We start from the raw sequence: 17,064 nt of genomic DNA on the forward strand, positions 1-17,064 counted from the left end.
CAAATCACAACAGGATATGTGAATAATGAGTCCTCAAAACAGAGCCCCATGAGACCGAGCCCCCAGCTGGCCCCGTGTCAGCCCTAACTGACGTTTTCCCAGCCCTTGTGGGGACAAGCCCATAAATGTAAGTGGCACAAAGCAATAGAGTCATCGCTCCTTTCACCTGGCACATTAGGGCGAGAAAGCACTCCGCCTGAAAGCTTCCTCTAAGTGGGGCCTGGAATTAATCTTGATCGGCTATAATTCAAAGCATCGTCAGATTTTCACTTCTCGGAGTCAAAATTCACCCTTCTCACCCTGTTTTTATAGCTTTGCTTGAACCTCTAAGAGCTTGTTTGGCAGCAATATTTCAGAATCATGAAAACATCGAGATGTTCTGCTAGGGAAGTAATCTAGATAGACCTTTGGAGTTGTCTGTTTGTTTGTTTACTTATCTATTTATTTTGCACATTCTAACATTTCCAGAGAATATACGGCCCCAGGGTGGGGACTTGGTTGTTCAAGCCTGCACGGAAAAGATTTGCTAAAACTAACAAACGTGGCCCCCTCGGTTCTCAAAGTACTGTGTACACAAGTCACCTGGGATTTTGCCAACATGCAGATTCTGACTCGAATCCTCCTGGACCTTAGCGAGCCACCAGGTGACCCTGGTACCGCTGGTCCAGCCACCACTGTGGGGAGCGGGGCTGGGACACGCCATTCCTGGTTAGGAGCACAAACTCGGGCTGGGCAGACCCAGGTTCTGATCCTGGCTCTTCCCCCCAGACCAGCCAGACAACCTTGGACGAGTGGCCTAGCCTCTCTGAACCTCAGTTTCCTCATCTGTGAAATGGTAAGACTCCTGTCTTCACAGAGTTACTGTGAAAATTGTATTAGATAATCCACGTAAGATATACCAAGGGAGTCTTCAGTAGATGCAATACAGTTGTTTGGTTTGGGAGCATTTTCAGCTTGTACACTGTGGCCTGGCATCACCGCCTGCTAGAGAAATCTTTGTGAGCAATCCGTACCTCTCTCTGGTACAGAGAGGACCCTCTTTGTCCCTGTATCCTGAGGCAGTAGCTGGGCAAGGAGCAAATGTGAAAAGTCACGTGGAACAGGCCTGCCTTAAATCCGGGCTCTGCATTACACACGAGGGTCACCTTGGGGACCTGGAAGGCCCTCAGAGGAACAGGCAAGCCATCCTCCGCACCGCTGACCCCACGTCCAACAAGACATGCCATGGGTTGCCAGCAGGGGGAGACGTGCTTCCTGGGGAAGCGACCTCAGAGACCAAGTTCTGCATACAGAGTAAAAAGAATCCTGTTTGCAGTGAGACCCCCGCCCACGGGGTGGCCTAGACTCAGGGAGCCGTAAGTTGGCGGGCAGTGACGCTGATGTGCAACGTCAGTAGGAGACCCGTCTCGCCATCCGTGTGTCAAGGTGACCTACATACACCTTGGCTTTCAGCTCTCGCAGCCGTCTGTGCCCACCCGCGAGTGCAGGGGCAGAACAGCTGTGTGCGTGGTCCTCCCAGGGGGATGGCGCTTCCGGGCGCGCGGCACTTCCTGCCTGGGTCCTCCCAGAAAGCTAACTCAGTTAGGTTGACACCTAGGCGGCTTGGGAGTAACTGTCAGTTGGAACCCACCTCCGCCAGGTGGCCAGTACACGTGCCCAGCGAACAGCTGCGGCACAGACACTGGAAGCAGCGAGGCTTGCAGCCCTGGATCCCGGCTCGAACCAGAGAGACCTTCCAGGTTGTGCTGTTTCTCATGTGGCAGCTCAGTGCAGCGTCCCAAAGCAGGAATCAGCGGGGATCTGCTCTCACGACGTGGGCTAGTGATGCTGCCCAGCAGCGTGGGGCAGCCAGCTGGTGGCCTTTAAATCCGTGACCTCTTAAGGGATGTCACAGCTCTCTCCCAAGAGACTGATATCGGTCTGGTGGTTTTGTGCCTTTCAGCCCTCTGTTGAAGCCACCAAGGGCCGTGTCACATGCGAAGTCGGGACAGGGCTGCTGCCACAGACTCTGGCCTCGGTGATGAAAAGCGCACAGCCCTGCTCTTGGTCGCCACACAGACCCTCCTTCTCACCAGCCCGGTCTGGCCTTCAGTCGTGTGATTTCCTGATTGATGGGAAAAAAAAGCGATGGGATGAAAGGAAGGTGTGGGCACAGGAAGAAGAAGGGCTGGGGGTGACACCCAACATTCTGAGTTGATGACTGCGGCTTCTGAAGACCCACCCCTGCCCCCTCCACCAAGGGCAGATTGACCAGAAGGGCATAGTGAGCAGATGATGAGACTTCTGAAAAATATTTATTCTTCAGCATTTAAATGTGATGGAAAATCTTCCTGCTGTGAACATCTAACGTCCTTGTGAATTTGGAGACTTGCTTCTCAGGCCGGATACCAGTCGTGGGTGCTAAGGCTGTGCTGCAACTGCCATGAGAGGTCATTGCATAAAACCCAAACCCCTTTGCAAAGCCCACCAGACCCTCAAGGTCTAGTCTCCGCCTACCTTTCCAGCCCCATCCTGTCTGCCATATTGAATTCCCTCCTCCTCCCAGAATGCACCATGCTCTTAGCAGCCCTCACCCTCTGAAACTCCTCTCACCCAGTTCCTGTCCTTAGTTTCTTCTTCCAGAAAGCCTTCCCCAGGTGTACACGGCCCCTGAGCCTTCTACAATACGACCCTTTTAAAACTTGGTGTGATAACTGTCTGTTTCCCTGCATGTCTCCCTCATAGATGGTGAGCTCCATGGGGACAGGACTGGAGTCATCCCCCAGCCTAACATACCTGGTCATTGCGTAGATATTTGTCCACCACTTTCCCCATGCTGGATGTTGACCAGATTGCCTGGGAAGCAGCAGGGACCAAGACATCTCACATCCGTGCCCTCCTGGAGTCCAATGCTAGATGAGACAACAGGCAAAAAGTACAAATAAATACATAGCATGCATCACATCTTGGGAAGAACAGTGATCCAAAAACCAGAAGTAAGGCCAGAAGGGGGCTGCACGCTGCAGCATTTGCAAAAGCGCGTTCATGTACCCGACTGGTCTGAGCGCAAGCATTTTGCAGTTCTGTAAACCTGAAGCCACATGATGACGTCTCTTCTGTCCAGCAGGAAGAGAACCCCCGGGGGGACAGTGGTCTTGCCCCGCAGGACACAAACCAAGTTTGTGTCTACTATGGCGAGTTCAGCTTGTCGCTTTTCCCTGGGGAGGGTACACAGCCCTGTATCTCGTGTTCCCTTTTGAACCAGCTTTGTCATCCTGCATTGTCCCTCATTGGTGAATCACGTAAGACTGACACGTGCTATCGGTTTCAAAAGAATTATGTTTTAGTGGTTTCGGCGTTATAACCTGGACAGGGCTGATAAGGGCTGTGAAGAAAAGTAAAGCCGTCCTGGGGCCAGGGGAGCATCCACCAGGGGCAGGGGAGGGGGCCCAAGATGGGAGGTAAATCCTGAGGAATGAGCCCGCCCTGCCAAGTGAATGAGCGGATGAGTGAATGAACGAACTGAGCAGAAACACAGTTTGCAGGGTCCTTGCTCGGGGCAGCCAATGGTGAAGATAGGCGAGCGTGCTCTTGGTTTCCTGTCCACCGAAGGGGCCTAGGGGTCATTTTCTCCTGGGGGTTGCAAGGTTTGAGGACGTTGGCCCCGTGGGGCACTTCACCTCAGGGCCGGCTCCATGGAGGACCCTCGCCACGAGGTGGCGCCCCAGCCTCATGAATTGACAGCAGGAACCTATTACCCACCCCCCAACCCCCCACCCCCGGGCCAAGGAATTCAGGACAGTCATCAGTCCCCTTAAGCCACTGGCAGCTGCTCCAAAGCACGGGTCCCCAGCGACTCTTGGGGGACCCTAAGTAACCTGCTGCATATCATACATGTTGGCTCTGATTGCCTCCCAGTACCCAGCTAACCCCACACCTAATTCAGATCAAACCCACGTTTTTATTAGGCATTTACATTGATCTCATCTATCAGTATACCAACCCTGAACCCATTTTAGAGGTGGGTCAGCTGAGGCTCAAAAGCATACGTGGCCTGTCCAAGGCCACAGGACTAGGAAGTAACGAGGGAGGGGTCTATACCCAAGTCTGCACGAGGCTGTAATCAGCATTCTTTCTATTGCTTCCTGCCCAGAGTAGGGATTGCTTGAAGACAAGGAAGAGTGGAGTGGATTGGAGGCTATGCTGTGCCATTGTCCTGGGGTAGATGGAAGGGTTTGATGTACTGGAGCTGAGACCCAATTCTGCCTTACGCTTTACGAAGCGACAGTTTTGGAGCCAGGAAGGAACATGTCTTTGGGGCAGGAGTGTCTGGATGGGGAAGGACCGAGCTCAGAAATGGGCTCCAGGGGCAGGTAGTGGTGTTTCCAGCTTCAAAGCTAAGAAGACAGCCTGGGGCCGATAGTTTGGATGCTGGGGCCACGGACTAAAGGAACTGAGCCTTCCCCCTACACCCCCTCTCAGTGAGGGCCTCTGAGAGGCACTAAAGCTCGGTGCCTCTGCATCCCTGTCTGTGAAATGGGCACGCTAGTGGTACTTACTGTCAAGGTCGTACTTGATGTGCCTGTGAAGGACCTGGTACGTGAGCTGGCTTGGGGGTGGGGGGAGGTACTATTCTTAATTACTCGCTGCTGCATTGCTATTAACAGCCTGTTGCAAGGGGCGGAACCTCCCCAGCCAGGCGCCATGCTCAGCGGCTAACGGCAAAAATGATCTCACTTGCCACACCACTGCGCCTCAGTGTTACTTGACTGACAGCATGGGTTATTTTGAGGAGAAAAAAAAAAATCAAACTCTTGAGTGCACCATCTCTGAAAGGTTTCCACGACAACCCACACCTGGCTGTTCCGGCGGGGAGGGGAGGGCGGCCTCCCAGGGGAAGAATCAGAACGAGACTCCAGAGGTGGGGTGGGGTTCCTCCCACTGCTGTTTTCCCAGCTGTTTGTACAGCCCTGGGCAGGACGGACGCTTTACAGGCTCTCTCTCTCTTAAAGCTCTCCACGGCCCCGCTGTGGTTCTCACCCCCACTGTGCAGATAAAGAAACTGAGACTCAACTCAATTGAGAGGTTGAAATGTGCCAACAGCCACTGGGTGATTTGGGCCCTTGTGGGTTTCACTTGTCGCACTGGAGGAGCTGGAGGGCGCCTCGCGACCTCAGCACTCTTGACATCTGGGGTCCACTACCCTTGATGGTGGGGCTGTCCTGTGCACTCCAGATGTCTCCCCAGCGTCCCTGGCTCCACCTGCTAGATGCTCGACTGGCTCCCTCCTCCTCCCAGTTGTGACAGCCGAACTCCCTGAGTCAGGGGAGTTGCTCAGGAAGTCAGGGAGACACCCAACTGTCAACGCTCCTCCGTTGGGCCAATGCCCCTTGCGGGATCACCCTGTTCTTCAGGGCAAGGAAACAAGAGTCAGAGAGGAGTAGGGGCCCCCAGGGGTCCCACAGCCTGTGAGCAACAGTCTGGCTGGGAGCTCACGTGGGTTTGACCCGAGGCTGGCCGGGCGGCTTCCAGTATAGCCTCTAACCAGTCCAGACACCAGCGGTCTCTGTGCACACGGCACAGCCAGCTCAGCTCACTGTGCTCTGTCCCAGACATGAGGACTGGCCAAGGCAGCCGAGAGCGCGTGCACTCCGGCTCAGGACCAGCACCACAGATGTCAGGCCTTGGTGACACACAGGGAAGTGGCGTGGGGGGGGGGGAGGGCTGTCACCTCCCTGGGGTCCAGAGGCCAGCGGAGGGGATTTCAAAGAACGCGGCTTCGATGCAGTGGTCCTCATAAGGAGGACGAGGAGTGAGCATTGATGTCCCAAGCTCTGAGCACCAGCCACCACTTTCAGTCCCCTCAGCAACCAGCAAGGGGACGCTACCATCTGCCTTTAGAAAGCCAAGGTCAGAGAGGGTCGGAGACAGGCCCAAAGTCACAGGGCTGAGGGGCAGCGGTGGGTCTCGGACTGGAGTTCACCTCCGGAGCTGCTCCCGGGAGCTGGCTCCAGGGCCTGGTACCTTCTGGCAAAGCAACTCCATCTACCGCCTCCGAATTCAGCAGGAGACTGAGCATTTGCATGGACTCCAGGCCTGCAAACTCCCAGGGGGCCCGGGATTCGTTCTCAGGAAGCCTTTTCTGGTGGGAAGGGCCTTTTAAATATCAGTTAAGCAACTGTTTAGTTCCCACAAAGCCTGGTATCTTTGCGGGGTGTTCAGTTTGGAAAGACAGAAAAATAAAAGGAGACTGTGTTCTCTAATTTGTGTCAGCTAAGCACATACTGAGTCCTGCTCTGCGCTGGGTGCTGTGCCTGCCCCCCCCCCCCCGACGCCCCCCTGCCCATAGATGATGAGTCAGGCCAAGGACCCGTCCCCGAGGAGCTCACTGGCCAGAGGAGACACCCCCTGGTATAGATCATTTAACAGCCCAGTCCCTGACACGGAGTAAGCTTTCGGCCAACAGTTTTGGTAGGTGTGGGAGAATAGACTGCGAGGGAACAGAGGAGTGAATGAGAACTTGAATCCGCTCGTCAAGTCGCGGCCCAGCGACTGAATGAATGGGCTTGTGAATGCCATGAAAAAGGTGAGCACAGGCTGCAAGAGCGCAGGAGAATGGCGTTTTAAAACCTTAGCAGCGGCCAAAGATGATGGTGCTAGAGGAGGAGGGAAGGGAGGAAGAGGAGAAAACTCCCCCCAAATCTGGAACGCTGACAGCACCAAATTCTGAATGTGCCGCAACGGGAACCCTTGTTCACTGCTGGTGGAAACGCAGAATGCCTCGGCCCCTGTGGAACAGTCCGGCAGTTTCTTACAGCACTGAACATACTTGGGCCATACGATGACCCAGCAACGACACCCCTTGGTATTCACCCGAATGAGTTGGAAACTGACGTCCACACAAGATCTGCATACAGATGTTTATAGCAGCTCCAATCTCTCTCTCTCTCTCTCTCTTGTTTTTAGAGAGGGGTGGCAGAGAGAGGGCGAGAGAGAACTCCCAGCAAGCTTCTCACTTTCAGCACGGAGCTCAACGTGGACGTCGATCTCAGGAACCGTGAAATCACGACCCGAACTGAAATCAGGAGTCAGACGCTTACCTGACTAACTGAGCCACCCGGGCACCCTTCTGTTGTCTCTCTCTCGTTTTTTAAAGAGTTTATTTTTAAGTAATCTCTACCCCCAACATGGAGCTCTAACTCACAACCCCGATTTCAAGAGTCACACGCAACTGAGCATTGGGGTGCCTCCAGGCAGGCACCCCACAGCAACTCTATTCGTAATTGCCGAAAGTTGGAAGCAAGCAACATGTCCCTCACTGGGTGGATGGATAGACAAGCTGTGGCATATCCACACCCTGGAATATTATTCGGTGCTTAAAAAAGAATGAGCGACCCAGCCATAACAAGCCATGCAAGAGACTTTAAATGCATATTGCGAAGTGAAAGAAGCCAATCTGAAAAAGCTACGTACTGGATGATTCCAGAAAAGGCAGAGCTACAGAGACAGTAAAAAGATCAGTGGTTTCAGGGTGTTAAGGGGAGAGAGGGCGAGCCAGCAGAGCACAGGGGATTTGGGGGCAGCGAAACAAGTCCGTATGACACTGTAATGATGGACACGTGTCACTATACATCTGTCCAAACCTGCGAGTGTGCAGCACCAGAAGTGAACTCCCGTGGACAGTACAGACGTTGGGTGTTGATGTGTCCGTGCAGGTTTGTCAGTTGTAACAAACATCCCCTCTGGTGGGGATGTTGATGGGGAGGCTGTGCATGTGTGGGGTCAGGGGATGGGTGCATGGGAAATCTTTCTATCTTTTCCTCAATTTTGCTGTGAACCTGTTCTGAAGTCATTTTAAAGGGGAAAAAAAGTAAGAAACAGACCCTAGCCGTGGTCAACCGGCAACGTTGGTGATGGGGGTGGTGGGAGCAGCCCCCTGCCGATGACCTGGCCCAGCATTCTCTACTTCTTTGCATGCTCGCCTGCCTCCTAACCGTCACTGCCTGAGACTCACCCCAAAGGCTCTCCACAGCCACCTCAGCCTGCCCAACCCAAAAGGGGCGAGCCAGAAGCGCTGGGGAGTTGACACCCTGGGCGGGCAGTCTTCGACCAGTGACTGGTAGTCGTTGGTGCGTGAATGCCCCGGGCCCTAGCCCTTTAGTGGGGTAACTCTGAAGTGAATGTCCTACCCAGCCAGCCCCCAGCACTCCCCAGTGGAATGCCACCCCAGCTGTCCCTGTGATCGCATCATTACCTACTCTTCCTTTCCTGTTTGACTAGCCCACCCCTACTGGCATCGCCTGGGTCACTTCTGTCCTTGTGTCAGGGTCTGTTTCTGGAGGGACCCAAACTATGGGAGTGATGATTCTGATAACGTTCATGACAATAGCTAATCTTTGTGGAGGACTCACTGCGAGCCTCCCGCTCTGCTGCATGCTGCAGGGACCTTTCTCCTGTTTCACACGCACGAGAGCCCGGGCCGGCCAGCAATACAGCCTCATCTTATGGGATTCTTCATTGTCACAGCTGCGATCTCCAGAGTTTGAGGAAATAACGGCCCTAAGGCTCTGTCTCCTGATTTTCGTCTTCGGTTGTCTCTAGGGAGGAGAGGGAAGGATGGGGAGGTGTAAGGACTTTGGATCTGCTGGCCCTGGAGAAAGAGTTTGATCTCAGTTTGGTGAGGTTTCAGCAGGGAGTTGATGGACAGCTCCTGGGGGCCAAGAGCTCCCCCAGGGAGGGGTGAGAGGAGTCAGCACCTTCCCTCAGCATCCTGCTTGACACTGTCCTTTGCATGCAGTGGAACGGATCAGTATTAATAGAGCACCTGCTGTGTGCCAAGTAGTGTCCTCAGAGATCTCAGAAATGCCATAGATGTCAGACATGCTAACCAAGTCCTCAAAGATCTCAGATGAGACATAAATGCTTAGTTATTTTCTCCAGCAGTAGAGATGAGTAGGGGAGCCTCATTCCTCTGTCTGGTGCCCTGCAATGCCCTCCCATGTACAAGCAAGAAGAATTGGGGTGAGTGTGAGTGCACCTCCAGCCACAGGAGGAGGGGACCTAGAATGTACTGAGCACCGTGCATAGTGTTGAAACTACATACATGTTTTCCAACACGGGGTTTCTCAACCTTAGCACCAGTGATGTTTTGAGCAGGAGAACTGTTTGTGGTTAGGGGCTGCCTCCGGGAAGCCCTCCAGGGAATGGGAGTGGCACTGGGGGGACAACACCATTCCCCTCTCACTTCAGCGTGTCCTGAGCTAGAAGGAGAATCTCACCACTGTGTTTCTTGGGAACTGGCAGCTCTGAAGGGCCCAGTCATTGTAATGACAGCAGAATAAAGCTGTGACACATCTGTGATGTGTCAGATGCAGCAGCTGGGTGTGGCACACCCACCTTATGGGGTCGGGGCTGGGGGCTGGCCGGTAAAGGAAAGCCAGAGGCAGCCCCTGGGTCTTTGAGGAGACAGGTGCATGGGAATGAGTGCAGGGAAATCCCACCCAGGCCCCCTCTTAGCATTCAGGCCTCTGCACACATGTCACATCCTTCCAGGTGACCCCACCCCCCCACCCTGGCCATCATGGCTGATGTCCTCGCTCTGAGGGACTTGGTGTCTCTCAAACCACTTATTGTTAAAAATTTGTTTCCTTAGTTCATGTTTGCCTCTTTTATGCTCTGTCTCCCAGCACCAGAATGGAAGCTCCGTGGAGACGGGACCTCAAACCCCCAATGCCTAGAACAGCTCAGGGCCTGGCACAGAGTAGATGCTAAATGCGTGTTTGTTGACTGACTAAATGAAAGAACAGATAAATTACTAAAGGAGGGAATGAGTGAGCTCTGGGCCAGCCTCGCACAATTGGGCGAGTTGCTTGGTGAAGCCGGTAATAACAACAGCTTCCGGTGTGTGGGTATCCACCAGGGACCAGGAATGAACACCTATCATTTACCCCAAAGGGTGACCTACTGTGCTACGTACCTTTTTCTTCTTGCGGCAAAATACACATAACACATTTACCATTTTAGAGTGAATAGTTCAGTGGCATGCAACACATTCACAATGCTGTGCAACCATCACCCCCATCTAGTTCCAGAACATTGTCAGTATCCCAAATAGAAACCCCATACCTATTAAGCGGTCACTCCCCACTTTTTCCACCCCCAGCTGCTGGAAACCACTCATCTGCTTTCTGTCTCTGTGGCTTTCCCTATTCTGGATACTTCTTATAAATGGACCCATACAGTGCGTGGTCTTTTGTTTACAGGATTCACCCACATTGTGTCTGTCATATGCCAGTATTTCATTCCTTTGTACGACTCAGTAATACTCCACTGTATGGACATACCACAATTTGGCCATCCATTCATCAGTTGATGGACATTTGGTTTGCTTCCACATTTTGGCCACTGTAAGCAGTGTTGCTATGAACATTCATTTACAAGCTTTTGTTTGAAAACCTGTCTTCAATTTTTTTTTGATATCGACCTGGCATTGCAATTGCTGGGTCATATGGTGGCTATGTTTGACTTACTGGGAGCTGACGGACTGTTTTTCACAGTGGCTGCACCATTTTACATTCCTACCAGCAGTGTGTGAGAGTTCCAGTGTCTCCACACCCTTGCCAACACTTGTCATTTTCCGTTTTATTATTACGGCCATCTTAGGGACTGCGCGGTGGTGCCTCAGTGTGGTTTTGATCAGCTTTTCCCTAATGACTGATGATGATAAGCATCTTTTCATGTGCTTATCAGCCATCTGTATGTCTTCTTTGCAGAAATGTCCATTCAAGTCCTTTGCCCATTTTTTGAATCAGGTTGTTTGCCTTTTGGTTGTTGGGTTGTAGGAACTCTTTATATACTCTGGATCCTAGACTCTTTTCTGATATATTATTTGCAAATGTTTTCTCTCTCTGTGGACTGTCTTCTCACTCTCTCGATCATGTTCTTTGATGCACAAAAGCCTTTGAGTTTGATGAATCCTAATTTATCTATTTTTTTCTTTTCTTTTTTCCTTATGCCTTTGATGTCATATTTAAGAAGCCATTGCCAAACCCTAAGTCATGAAGATTTACCTCTGTGTTTTCTTCTAAGAGTTTTGTGGTTTTAGGGCTTATATTTAGTTCTTTGATCCATCGTGAGTTAATTTTTGTGTACGGTGTGCGATAAGGGTCCAACTGTCTTCTTTCACATGTGGATGCTGTGGTAGTTGCTTTAATTGTTCAGTTCACAAATGGGAACACAGAGTCTGAGAAGGGGTAAATGACTTCTCCCAACATCACACGACCATTGGGAGGTAGAAATGGAATTTCCCACTAAGTCCCGGGTTGGTCCCCTTTTCCTCGCACCCAAATGCCCTCTGTGATATCCCTATACTATTTTGTGAGCAGGGACGGTGGAAAGCACAGACCTGAGAAATAAGGCAGATATTCTAGTCTGGCTCCAGGAAGGTTCATCCTTGTCTCTGGACCTCATTTTCCCCCTCTGTACAATGGGTGGCTGATCTCTAAGGGCCTTTCCTGCTCAGACTGCTGGTGCCTTGAGAGCTTCGTGCCCCATTGCCCTCATTTCCCTCCTCAGAGATGCTTTTCTGAGGAGCTCATCCTGGGCCTCAGCCAGCCTCTGGAAAACATTCTCAGCAACCCCTGGAAGACGCCCGCAGCATGGGGCTGTGGAAAATGCAAGGGAAGCTAATGTGAGAAGGGCCTTCACGTGCTGACAGTTTCCTTCACAAGTATCACAATGAAGCTACTTGAGAATCAGCTTGCAAAGCACCTGGCCATAAATATCCCTCTCACAGCCCTCCTCAACCAGAAGCAGCTCAGCTCCTCCTGAACACTCAGTACCAAGGCCTAACCCACAGTGGATGCTGTGAATGTTTGTTTCCTGCAATCATCTTAGACCCGGGTTTGGCAAACTTTTTCTAAAAAAGGGCCAGGCGGTAAATATTTTTGGCTTTGCAAGCTGTGCGGTCTCTGTCAGAACTACTCAGCTCTGCCATAGCACAAAGGCACCCATAGATGATGCATAGGTGAGGGGGGTATCACTGTGTTCCAATAAAACTTTATTTATGCACAGTGAGATTTCAATTTCATGTCATTTGCATGTGAAAGAAAATATCATTTTTCTTTTGATTGCTTCCACTGTTTAAAATATAAAACCCGGGGCGCCTGGGTGGCTCAGTCGGTTAAGCATCTGACTCTTGTTTTCAGCTCAGGTCATGATCTCACAGTCATGGGATCGAGCCCCATGTTGGGCTCTGCATTGAGTGTGGAGCCTGCTTGAGATCCATTCTCGCTGTCTCTGCCCTCCCTGGCTCACACATGTACTGTCTCTCGCTCTCTCTCAAAATAAATAAACATTTAAAAAATATATAAATAAAATAAAACATAAAACCAATTTTATATCATAGCCTGCAGGTCATACAAAACATGGTGGGCTAGGCTACATTGGGCTTAAACCTTTGCTTTTTTGTTTTTCATTTTAAATATTTTTTTCTTAGTGTAGGAGTAATAGATATTTGTTATAAAACAATTATAAGTTAGCAACATGCAAATAAAGTAAAATTAGAATCATCCATAATTTCAACATACAGCTATAACTATTTATGCTAATGGGCATTTATTTTTCTACCTCTCTATCTATATTGATGCTCTCCAATGTGATAGCCAGTAGCTGCATATGACTATTTGACCTGAAACAAAAATTAGATAAAATTTCAATTTCAGTTTCTCTGTCAAACAGCACATGTGAATTCTTCAATACCTATGTCTGGCTAGTGGCTACCATATTGGACAGCACAGATACAGAACATTTCCACCCAAAGCAGAAAGTTCTGTTAGATAGCACTGATCTCTCCACATCTATCTCTATAGTCTTAACAAATACAGGACAATATCTTTGTTGAATATTTGTTTGAATATCTTTGTTCACTTAATATTTTGAGAGGACATTTTCATGCCATTCAAATACTCAATACTTATGTTTTATTGGAGGTATTCTGTTCATGAAACAGATAGAGTGTCCCTTTAGAGTCTCTATGGTTGTACATTTGTTTCCAGTTTTTTGCCACAATAAACAAAATGATAGTAAACCACTTTATCACTAAGCCTTTGTACCATTCACTGTTTAAGATAAATTCATGGAGGCTTAATTTCCTGGTCAAAGAGTAAGCCCATTTGAAAAATGTTTTTAATAGGAATACCCAGTTTCTCCCCAGGAAGGCTTTGATCATTTATAGTCCCATCAGCAATTCATGAAATTGTCTACTTCTTTGAAACCCCCACAAATAATAGTAGTTATAATGATGAAAGTTAGGCCATTTTGGTAGATGGAATTTTTCTGTCTCTTTATCTTGCCTTTCTTTGACAAACTTTATTTCCTCCCATGTTTATTAACCATTTTATTTCTTTGGGTGAGTTACGGGCAATAAAGAGGATTATCTGCATGGCTTAAGTTTTAAGGAAAAATTGCTAGATTTATAACCCTCACAAAGTTCTGCAAGCAAGGTGGCAGGATTAACATACCAAAGAGATTGGCAAAGCTCTCTCAATTTCAGCAAAACCTTGGATCAATTTTCTGTCTGTTCCTTTGAATGATTCTTATTTATTGTTTCTTTTTGGTCCCTATGGTCATAGACCATACTAGAGGGCAGGTAGGGTTTTTTGGTTGTTTTTTATTTACTTAGTTATTTGTTTTATATTTATCTTAGTTCCTTAATTTCTAGGAACACAGTCTTCCTTGCCTAACCAGAGACAGGGCAGCTTGGATTGCGGGAAAGCAGAAAGGAGGGACCTCAGGTTTCCGCAAGATATCTGCAGACTAGGGAAATAATTAGTGATCAGGATGAGTAGGGAAAACCAAGCCGTATTCTTTCTTGGCCTTTTAGGGTCTGGAATTTCCATTCATTCAATCATTGTGAGCACCTGGTGATCTCATGTTGTTCTGATGGGCAGTTTCTGTGTCTTTGACTCTACCACTGAATGAATGAATGCATTCTCTCTCCAAATACCTTTAGAAAGCTCCTGAGCTATTACTCATTCACACATTAGTATTACCTAGCTTTGATAGGGCATTTTAATTTTTTATAAGAGCACCTTCACCACCTCTACAGTCTCGTTTGCAGCCATGAAGGAGGTACTACCACTACTGTCTTCATTTACTCTTGAGGAAATTGAGGATCGGATCGGTGGAGTGGCCCGACCTAGATCATGCAGACAGAACCATGGACTTCTAGTCCAGTGCTCTTAGCGTTGCCTCCAGCATGCACAAGCCATCTGTCTTGCAGAGCTGGTGGGCCAGAAGGTGTTAAGTGAGGTGTTAAGTGAGGTGTTAAGGGGCAGCTCCGAGGGCTGATGGAGAGGGCCCTGAGCGCCTGCACTAGGAGGCGGAGAGGAGCAGGGCATCTTACGGATTCTGACTCTGGATCTAGGGTTCCAGAGCCAGAACGCGGGGGCAGCTACACTCACCCGCAGACCCCAGGACCCAGGAAAGGGGACAGGAGGTAATTAAGGTCTAGGTTAAATCAACCTATGGAGCCGCCCTCCACCCTTCATTCGCTAGGCTCCCCTCCGGCCTTGTGGGGTTCCTCAGCCTCCTCCTCCACAGCCCCAACCCTCGCTCCCCGGCCCTCGAGGTCCCTCCTCCAGGCCCCCGGCTCTCCCGCCCCCGGAGGCCGGACTCTGCCCCCGCCCTGCCTTCCCCCTCCCCCCCGGGGGCGGTGGCCCGTGGCGGGCGCGCTCATTGGCTGCGGCGCGAACGAGGGCCGGGGCCGGCAGCGCTGATTGGCCAGCGCGGCTCGGCGGAGCCAGGAAACCCCGCGAGTCGCTGGGGGAAGTGGGGCAGAGACCGGACGCACCCGGAGCTCAGAGCGCAGGAGCCTCAAGTCGGCGCCCGGCACACCGGAGTCCGCAGACCGGAGCCCGGGCCTGGAGGTAAGGGCCAGGCGCCGGGTAGCGTGGGGCGGGCCCGTCCACCGAGATGGCCTTGCCCCCAGGGAGCAAAAACGGGGCGTCTTCTCCCAGAAACGGGGCCCTCATCCTCTCGAGACACGGGTCCCCTCCCCGTAAAAGGAGAGGGTCTTTCACCTCCCAGAGAGGAAAATAGCTTCCAATTCCCAAAAGAAAAGGGCTCTTCCTCCGGGCCCCAGGCTCCAGAGGTAGGATTCCCCTGCTCGGTTTACCCCTTGCAATGGAATATGCACCCCCCCCCCCCAAAGTGGGGTCCAGCCTCCACGCGTATCTAGGGCCCCTCTCATCTCTTCGGAGATGGATGCACCTTCCGCCTCCCTCGGAAACTAAGTTTGGATCTCTTGTTCCACCCTCGCTTCTGAATAGTGGGGGTCTTCTCAGCACGTAGATAACAGGACCCTCCCTCCGTGGAAAACGAAAGCCCCCCCACATGTCCTGGGAAATAAGCCCCTCCTTAAGACCAGGAAATATGAGGGCAGAGACTCAGTATGTCTCACATGAAACCCCTCACACCCAACAGGGACCACCCTGTGTACCCCACTTCCCAAACTGGACTCTGAGATTTGCCTTCCGATGTGGAGGATTCCCTCCCCCTCCTCCACCCCACCCATGACCCCCTTCCCACCCATGATGGAGACATGGTTGCCTCAGACACCACCACAGTAAAAGCATTTCGGGGAGGTACCCTCTTCCTCCAACAGATGCAAGGTGAGGGCCTTTCATACTCAGAAACAGGACAAGGAGCTGGCCACCCATCTGGACCAAGTCGCCCACCTGACTCCACCTCCCTCTAACCCTTCCAAGCACTCCCCGCTCATGAACACCCTCCACCCACTCTCCCTGCCCCTCCGGAACCCAGTCCTTCCCCGACTGTACCCCCACACCTCACTGCTCCACCTGTTTCCATCCCACCTCCCCTCTCCCCCACCCCCCCCACCCCCCCCCCCCCCGGGCCACAGATAGGACCAGAGGATGTTGAGTAAGAATGAAGCCCTTAAAGTCAGGATCCTGAGCCTAGGGGCCATTCTAGTACCCTCTGAACTCTGACAGCAGAGATGGCCCCTAAAGGCAACAGGACCACCGCTAGTGTTCAGGATACTCTCCCCTGAGGCAGTCCAGGCTCCCTGGAGAAGGGAGTGTCAGATGCAAAGAGGGGGGCCCAGCTTGCTCCCTGGGGCTCCCCTTCCCTCCAGCTCCAGTGGGCACTGCTCAGTGGAACTCCCTGGGCACTCGGCCAAAGGAGGCAGATGCTGCAGGAACCATCCGGAGACAATGTTGCCATTGTTGGGCCAAGGGTCAGGGTGTTGGTGACTTGAGGGGGGCCGGAACCAGCTCTTATCTGGCAGGCCAGGGTGGAGGACAGGAAGGAGAAAGGTGAGGAGCTTTGCCTTACTCTTTACACCTGCACGCAGGATATGGGGTATGGAGAAATGTGTGTCCAGGAGGCCCAAAGAGTTCAGCCCCGGGGGGAGGCAAGTCTGGAGTGCCAAAGCCCCAAAGGGCTTCTTGGTTAAAGATCTGCTCCCTCATTTGACAGTTGAGCAAACAGAGGCACAAAGAGGGGAAGACACTTGCTCAAGGTCATCCGGCCAGTGGGTGGCAAATCTGGTCACAGTCTTAACAGGGATTGTGGGGTGCTGGGGTCCAGGACACAGGCTCCAGGCCTCACGTTTACAACTGGGCCTGCTGGCACTGGCCCCTCGGCTTGTCAGAGGAGGCACAGGGGCTCTGAGAATGTCACGGAGGTGGGAAGGAGCAGAGCTGGAACTCAGCACTGCCCCCCACCCCACAGGCCACCTTGTAGAATCTCTTCCTGGGGGTCTGCACTTCACCGCTCACCCCATGTGATCATGGCACTGAGCCCACCCTACAGCAGTCTCCTGTCCCCGCTCAGAGCATGGCTGTGTTTCCTGAGCCACCGGATGGGGCAGAAGCTGGAACGGGCAGCAGCAGCCTCTCCAGAACCACCCAGTGGGGCAACAGCGACTGGGTCCCTGCACATGGGAGGGTCTTGAGGTGGGGGCTTCTCCCTCCCCTCCCCTCACCCCCGCCACCTCCAGCTAAAGGGTTGGCTGTCATGCTCCAGTTTAGAGCAGGGAGCCAGGTCCAAGGTGCCAAGGCG

At 51.8% G+C, this 17,064-nt stretch overlaps 1 protein-coding gene across 1 annotated transcript in view; it reads left to right on the forward strand.

Annotated features, from left to right (window-relative positions):
* Positions 1–14,767: 14,767 nt before the first annotated feature.
* The window catches only part of ABAT (4-aminobutyrate aminotransferase), an 87,589-nt gene continuing 85,292 nt past the window's right edge, over positions 14,768–17,064 (forward strand). Inside the window, exon 1 of the mRNA XM_027043280.2 lies at positions 14,768–14,906. The gene's annotated coding sequence lies outside the window, so the exon portion shown is untranslated. The remainder of the gene's footprint in view (positions 14,907–17,064) is intronic.

This window comes from Acinonyx jubatus, chromosome E3, assembly GCF_027475565.1.
Source record: "Acinonyx jubatus isolate Ajub_Pintada_27869175 chromosome E3, VMU_Ajub_asm_v1.0, whole genome shotgun sequence".
Lineage (NCBI taxonomy): Eukaryota > Metazoa > Chordata > Mammalia > Carnivora > Felidae > Acinonyx > Acinonyx jubatus.